At 34.5% G+C, this 8,640-nt stretch overlaps 1 non-coding gene across 1 annotated transcript; it reads right to left on the bottom strand.

The window, feature by feature from the left end:
* Window positions 1–7,780: 7,780 nt before the first annotated feature.
* Trnam-cau (transfer RNA methionine (anticodon CAU)) lies at window positions 7,781–7,854 on the bottom strand. The gene has a single exon. It is a non-coding gene; the product is annotated as a tRNA-Met (tRNA).
* Window positions 7,855–8,640: the final 786 nt, after the last annotated feature.

Here is an 8,640-nt window from a genome sequence, read left to right as displayed (position 1 = left end):
TACTCCAAAGCTATTTTTTTTTTTCCTGAAAGTATATACTTCTCTTTGTGCTGAGTGGCAGGAGTACAGGGAGGCTGAAAAACAAGGGAATGGGTTTTGGAGAGCACATTAAGCCAAAATAACACACTTGTTCTGACCATGCTGGGTCCTGTGTCTCAATAATTAGGAGGAGGAATACCCTTCTTGGGTTGGAAAAGCCAGTAAGAAGGAGACTTAAGTTAAGCTAGCATACATCAAAAATAATTGACAATGGTTAGGCTTCATTGTAGAGAAGCCTACACCGGCATTGCAGCCACCAGCCCACCACCCACCTAAGAATTATTATTTGAAAAGGATGTCAGAGGATTATAGAAGATCCTTGTGTCTGCTCCAATTAGGATCAACACTTCTGCTGCTAGCTCACTGAGCATTCAGCATGTAATGATGAAAACATATTGACCCCTGCTGGAAATGTGAAGAACTACATGTCTTTCCCCTGGCACCAAATCTGATCTATAGGGAAGGCATCTTTTAACTCTCATTTTCATGTACCAAGCCTAAGGGGTTCTGTTTTTATATTTGCTTTAAAGAGACCTCTATGTCACAATTCCAATATCCAAATAATTTATCAATTGCAAATATTTCAAAATATTCCACCTACATGAGACAATTAAAGCTGAAAATGTTACAGGCTTGTATTTTCTGTAGAGTTTTGATCATTGTCTTGGTTCAAATTGTAGGCAGCAGTCAACCAGTATCATATTTGGATCCTTCCTACAACTGACTCGACTCCTGACTCACTGGGACCCAGATATTTTATTTTCAAAGAGACTTAAAATGTGGAAAATACTAAAACTTTGAATAATTATTTTATTTGCATGCTAAATATTACTCCAGGTTCTGAATCTTCGTGACAATTTTATTCTGATCTATTTCCAAATGAATACATGCCCTAAATATTGCAATATTATAATATTACTGAGATACTCTGCCTCCTAAGAGTTTTTAGAATAAAAGCTGAGGCAAAAGATCTTGTTTAGTATATTTAGGGTCACCAAATTGCCAGCTGAGTGATTATAGGACAAGGAACGGTTAACTTAGGGAACACACGAGTTGCTATTTTGTGGAATGCACAAAACTGGATAAGTATTACTAGAATTGCTGCTCTGTATTGGGGTTAGAAAAAGGAAGAATTTCTTGATGTAAGTTCACAGAGCAATTCTATCAATGTCAGCAAAGTCAGTCTCCATCAACACCTAGGCTGGTCTCCTGGCATGCTGTGTTGGCCTGTACAAGAGGTTCAATGCTTGGCCAAGACTGGAAGGCCACTGTGTACAGATCATTTAGCCTGACTCCATTTAATGAATGCCACAGAACCCCTCAGCTCGACCAATGTTCCAGAAACGCACTTTATCATTCAAATGCAAAGAATTAGAAGCACCATTCTCATTCCATGTACAGAAAAATTGAAGAGCATCTTGTATTTATAATAGTTTAGTGTTCATGTTAATGTAGCAGTCTTTAAAAAACAGAAGCTCCATGATTAAGTCATTTATAATAAACTGTTAGGTAAGTAATATCATCTTGGTTTTATATTTATAGTAAAAAAAATGAATTGAAATACCCAGTTGAGGAACATGAGCTCTCTGAAAGCAGGATCTTTATCTTTTATCTCCTTCTCTACATCCAAGGACACTGCTAAGAACAATGCTTCACCTATAACAGAGATTTATTAAACGCTTTTTGTTTATAAACAGTATATTTAAAATGTATATCATCTGGCTTGCTGCCTGACTTTGTCATTTTCCAAAAATAATATCCTAGACAACTCACATACATAAACTCTCTAAACCCTCAATTTTTTAAACTATAAATTGAGGACAATTACACTTACCATTGTGAAAAAATAAAATGAGATTAAGTTTACAGATACTATGTAAAAAAATGTAAATATAAAATGAATTACATTTTAAGCAATATTGCATACATATAAAAACGTGAATAAATTTGTTCATCTTCTTTGAGTCAAGAAAAATCTCAAGGTAAAAGAAGAATTGGGGGCAGGGAGGGTTCATAAAGGTGGTAAAATCTGAACCAAAAATCAATATATGGAGTTAAGCAAAAAAGAAAAAAATATGTAGCATTTTATTTTCAAAATTTCAAAGGAGTCACATGGATTATTATTATAGATCATCTTAATCAGGAACAAGGACACACTAGGAACATGTGAGGGAAATGAGTAATCCTTTTAACAGAGAAAGAAAAATAGAAATCAGCTTAATTCTCTAGAAATAATGCTGTCAGAAAAGCAGAAAGAAATATTGCTGTCAAAAAGATAACACAAACAGGAATCCCAAGTTAACACAACTCTGAGTCATAGTGGCAGCCATTTTAAAGCTCCCTATCCAGGACATTTGTATTTCATATTTGTTCAAGAAACAAACAAACAAACAAAATCAATTAATAGTAACATATAGAAAGATATTCCAAGCCAAATTAATCATTTAGGATAGAAAGCATCAGCTGAAAATGACCATTTATATGATAAGGAAATAGGCTTCAAATCAAAGCTAAATTATTTTCCTGAACTTCTGCAGGTTTCCATGTGATACCCTGGAGTTCATGTTCAAAGATGAATATACGATTAAAAGAAAAAAGATTCAGACGATGAACGTTGAGTGCAAAAGCACTTGTAATGTGTTCTAAAATATTCTGCCTGCTATGAGCAGGTTGAGGTAACAGAGGAAATTGCAGTACACTGGTCTCATTTAATATAAGAACCATCATGCTATGACATAGGATGTATAAGACAGCGAAATCTGAAACAAGGCAAGACCTGGTCATCCAGTCCATCAAAGCCCCACCTGAGCAAATCTTTCCATAAGTCGTAAGATAGCTCAGTGCTCTGGAAACTTGGTTCATTCTTCCCACACATGCTATTTTCTACTGCTTGTTATTTTCCAACAGAAATTAAATTTATATCTAAATATTATGCAAAGGTCTGTTTGTTCCAAATACAGGCAATCTCCTATAGATATAATCCATCTCCAACTATTCAATAGACAATAAGTCCTGTACTCCAGAAATATAAATCCCCAGGAAAATTTTTCTCAGATAAGAACACACAGTGGCAGACACCATACAGGTGACTAAGCTATTAAATTTCTATTTATAGGAAAATCACTTAACTGCTAAATGAACAAAATTTATAAGTGGGTGTGGAAAAAAACCTGGAAATTTTAATTATAATTTACACTTTTAAATTCTTCTACCAAATCAGAATTATAAAAGCAACAAATGTCATCAAAAAGAATGGTAGGATGGTGACAGGAAAAAATCAATACAAAAAAAAAAAATTCAGTAGCTTTCAGCCTGAAACCAGTCACTTTTCCAATACAGTTCTTCAGGCTGACCCTAAATCATTCATGTTTCACCTGGGTAATGGCAGTTAAGCATTATTCAGCATTCTTCACTTTTAATTCTCCTCTATTGTCACTTTAACTATAATACATTATTATAACCCAGTCATTATTTAAGTAACTTCTTTGATTAATGGTTTTGGGGGAAGCTAAGCATGATTCAGTTTGAAAAAGTATAAAGTGTGTGCTTTAATTGTCTTAACCTCGTGGTCAAATCATTCCAATAAAGAAAAATTTTCTACTTCAATTTTCACTTTCATTCTACATTCTCTGTTTACATGGAAGTCATAACCATCACACTTAAAAGGGAAAAACAAAAGAATCTGCTTTAAAAAGAGAGAAACTAACCATAAATATCACTCTATGAAAGCATCCTTTATAAAGCGCTAATCTCACATACCTGCACATACATTTATATATATGCATATGTGTATGATACATGGAAAACATATGAAGACTATATAAGAATAATATACATATGCTTGTATATATTTATGCAGAGAAAGAGCGCCCATGATTGCTTTATCACTAGCCATACTAATTTTATCTGCTATAGATCTGAGTTCTTCACTTCTTTCTATACCCAACACCAACCTAGTAGACAAGGTTCCTTCCCCAAGAATGGCTTGTTGGAACTATCCTGCTATAATCAGGAGCACCAGCTCCAGCCAGAGTGTTCTTTCAAATGGAAGGCTGAAGGTCTGAATAAGTCACCAACCTGCTTCTCTCTTTTCATGGCTTCCCACTGTTCTTAGAAAAATTATAATTCTTCCTGGGGTTGTGGCTCAGCAGTAGAGCGCTCACCTAGCACGTGCAAGGTGCTGGGTTCGATCCTCAGCACCCCATGAAAATAAATAAATAAAATAAAGATATTGTGTCCAACTACAACTAAAACAAATATTTAAAAAATGATAAATTCTTAATGTGACCATCAAAGACCTGTATGATCGCTTTCTACTGACCTTTCCAGTCTGAGCTCCTCTTTCTGCCACGGTTTGGTTGGGTCCAATTCTCTGTTGTCTCACTCCTGTTTCCAATGCCTGGAATGCACTTCCTCATCTATCTTCTTGCAGATCTCAGTTAAGTATCTTCCTCTGGAATCTTCCCCTGACATCCAGCTGTGTTCATTACAGACTCTGCCTTTTCCACGAGGCACTTCTCATAGCTGCAATTTCCCATGTATCTGTTGATGAACTCATTTTTATTTACTTGATTGTGGGGGGTATGTAGTATGTATGTATGTGTGTGTACCATGGAGCTACACCCCCAGTCTCCCTTTTTTTTTTTTTTTTTTTTTTTTTGTACTAGGGATTGAACTCGGGTGCTTTATCACTGAGGCACATTCCCACTCCTTTTTTATTTTTAAGATAAGGTTTCACTAAGTTGCTGAGGCTGGCTTTGAATTTGCCATCTTCTTCCCCCAGCCTCCCAAGACACTGGAATTACAGGCATGTGCCATCCTGCCTGGATGTCTTCTTGACTGTAAGCTTTAAGAGAGTTTAGCTTTAGCTTTATTCTCCACCACTTCCTAGAAGTTGGCGAAAAGGTCTGGATCATAGAAAATGTTCCTTAAACATTTTTTTGAATAAATAAATGGATTTGGATTACCTAACACCTTAACCTACTCATCCACCACAAAACATGTTGTAAATTTGTGAAGTCTTACATAAATTGTTTTCTTTTCCACAGTAAGTAAGCCCCACTCTAAAATATACAAAAATCTTAGTCTGTTTCTATATCTCTACAAATATAAAGATAATATTTGAAGGTTTTTATTAAGGAGGTTTGGCATCCTTCCTTTTTATTTGCTATTTTTTGGAAAAACATAAATTCTTTCATATGAAAACTTGATGCTATTCTGTTTTGAACTTAATTTGGGGGAGAAATAAGTATCTGTATATATTCACTTTCTGTACTTCTTTCTGTTACTCAACTTCAATTTTTATTTTTTAATAGCTAAACACTAATATAATGAAAGGGGCAGCTAGCTAGGCTCTAACTTAAAGAATCATATTAAGGAACAGAATAGCTCCAAGATTTAAATTTATTAAATATGCCACATATCTGAGATGAAAAATGAGTCTAATGTCTAAAAGGGATTTTGTGTCTTTATTTTTTTATTCTTTTGTAAACTCCATTAGGTAGGTAGGATCAAGAAGAAAATGTTATTGGGAACACCTGGTCCAGAAGTGGTTTCTAGTCCTTAAATTTATTTCTGTCCCATCCCCATATGAGACCACACACAAGCAAGTCTAAATATATACTTGTTTTTCAACTTTTTTGAAGAGCACTAAAATGTATTACAAATGATTCTTGACCTAATCTAAATAAGAGGTTAACTCCAAGATACTTGCATAAAAACAAATAAATTTTCTAGCATAAATCCAGGCTATGCCTTGAATGAAACTTGGTCTTCTATTTTCTCCTTCTTGCTAAAAGCCACTCTTGTTTCTTGTCACCTCTGTCTCATGATGGCTGTATTTATACCATCACACAAGGCTCTTCTTATTTACTATCTCTTACACAGGGAGTGGCTAGTTAATGGGGTTTGCTGCTGTTTTATAAATTCAGGAGATATTCTTTAAAAAGTTTACATTTTTCTCCTATATATTGTAAAATACAGAGATGCTAAGACTTATTACAGAAATATGTGTAAACTATATATGTTTGACACACAATTTTTACTGTCACCCAAGTCCACCAATCCCTGAATATTGTTACCAGAGCTCGGTAGCATTGCAAAGGCACATCTCTGTGCCTCCTTCATTCCTCTCTGTATCTTATTATCATGCTTCGTTTTATTATTTACCTAAAATATTCTAACTTGCTTTTCCTTCAATATTCTTTAGTTAAGTCATATTAGCATGTTTCTTGTAAAGGGGGAAAGTATACATCAGAGATTCTCCTCTGAAAAAAAAATATAAAATTTGAATTCTTAAATATGAACAATATGTAATTATGAAACAGAAAAGTGGAATTGTCATCTCTGACAATAACAGAAATATAAACTAACACAAGGAGTTCCCACTGGCAAAAACCAGATTTGAAGCAAGTCGGGTAAAGACATAGCCCCATACAACAGATGCAGTTGGTGAACATTCTAAACCATTCTATCCATTATGAAAACCACATCTGTAACGTGGGGATTTTCTCTGTTTCTTTTCAAAAAGAGCAGCATTGTGTGTGTGGTGGGAACTGGGTGGGGTGGTCTAGAAGGGAAGGGCTTGTGGGCAGACTCGAAGTTTCATAAACAACTAAAAAGGAGTTCATGACAGGACTGGAGGTTTGAATTGTGCCTTTTCAAGACTTTACCAGGAAAGTTCTTCTAGTTCCTTTTTGTTTATATTAAAATGGAACTTATCACATTAAGGGCCATTAGTCCACAAATGGAACCAAATTATATATTTTCTTAATTGTGTGTGTGTATATATATATATATATATATATATATAATTATTATATATATGATAATTATATATAATTATTATATATAATAATTATATATATATATAATTTTTCTTCTTGTTATGACCATTATCTTACCAGGAGCAAAGAGGTATAAATTTTAAAAGTTTAGGCTTTTAAAAGTAAAGGCTTATAGTAGAGGATAGGAAAGGCAGCAGAATACAACAGACACTAGTATGGCAATATGTAAATCAATGGATGTGTAACTGATGTGATTCTGCAATCTGTATACGGGGTAAAAATGGGAGTTCATATTACACTTGTATCAAAGTGTGAAATATGATATATCAAGAACTATGTAATGTTTTGAACAACCAACAATAAAAATTAATTTAAAAAAAGTAAAGGCTTAGCTTTTTAACATAATTAGTTGCAATATATCTCTTTTCTTCACCAAAAAGTACATTTTCCATTGCTGCTCATATAGATTCCAACTGATTTTCTCTAGGAAATACTTGCAATATGAACTGCCACTTGGGTTGCATGTATCCTCTTCTGGTTTTAGTGGTCTGTATCCAAGTTACTATGGTCATTTATATGTTGTTTGACAAGTATTATTGCATATGAATGTCCTGAACCTTCAGCTACAGGGTAAATTTGAAGGACAAAAAATAAAGTTAATTAGTTAAGGAAAAAATAGAGAATGTGTCAAAAAAATTCAAATCCTACTTTCATCATTTTCTTTAACTTGACCTTGGACAATTTCTTTAACATTCCTGATCATTAACTTCATCGTTTGTTAAATGTGGAAATCTATAGTATGTATGTGTGTGTGTGTGTGTGTGTGTGTGTGTGTGAGTGTGTGTGTATAGTTCATAGGCAGGAAGACAAAAGTTTGAAATATATAGAATTAGCTCAGTAACTGGCACACATTAAATGCTCGATAAATGTTGGGTTTTTGTTGTTGTTTTGTTTTTTTGTGGTACTGGGGATTGAACCCAGGGCCTTGTGCATATGAGGCAAGCACTCTACCAACTGAGCTATATCCCCAGCTTGTTGTTGCTGTTATTAAATACCTCCATATTAAATACCTTCTTTGGGTTCTTTTATACTTATAGATAGCATCTATCATGGTACTTAATACTTAGTAGGTCTCTAATATACCTGCTTTTGAATTATAACAACTAAAGATATCCAGGCATGGTAGTGCACACCTGTAATCCCAGCAGCTCAGGAGGCTGAGACTGGAGGATCGCAAGTTCAAAGCCAGCCTCAGCAATGATGAGGCACTAAGCAACTCAGCAAGAACCTCTCTCTAAATAAAATACAAAATGGGGCTGTGGATGTGATTCAGTGGTTGAGTGCCCCTAAATTCAATCCCTGGTACCCCACCCAAATAAAATAACATTGAAGTTTATTTTTATTATTGCTGTTATTACCAATGTTACTGGAAGTATACTTCTTGTGAACATAGAATTATTACTAAAATAATCATTGGATTTTTAACAAGTCGTATGACTTTCTTACAATTTTCACGAAAGTATCTGCCTTTGTATATTAAGGGCTATTAAGAGTCATTAATTTGAGTTACTACAAGGATGAAATTGAATAAATGCTGGAGGCTTGAGACAATAAATTCTGGCCAGAGTTTCTGGAACCTGGTGTGGATTTTGAGTTTTTCAAATTGGAAGCCACAGACAGTAGTCATGTACTAGTCATCAATATACGTAATATAATTTCACTGAACACATTCCACGTGACAGGTATTTTTCTGTACCTTGGGGAAGTAGTAGAGAACAGGACAGGTGTGGTTTCTGCCCTCACAAGAGTAAGTGTG

Source organism: Callospermophilus lateralis, chromosome 8, assembly GCF_048772815.1.
Source record: "Callospermophilus lateralis isolate mCalLat2 chromosome 8, mCalLat2.hap1, whole genome shotgun sequence".
Classification (NCBI taxonomy): Eukaryota; Metazoa; Chordata; class Mammalia; order Rodentia; family Sciuridae; genus Callospermophilus; species Callospermophilus lateralis.
This window is presented reverse-complemented; position numbering and strand designations above follow the sequence as displayed.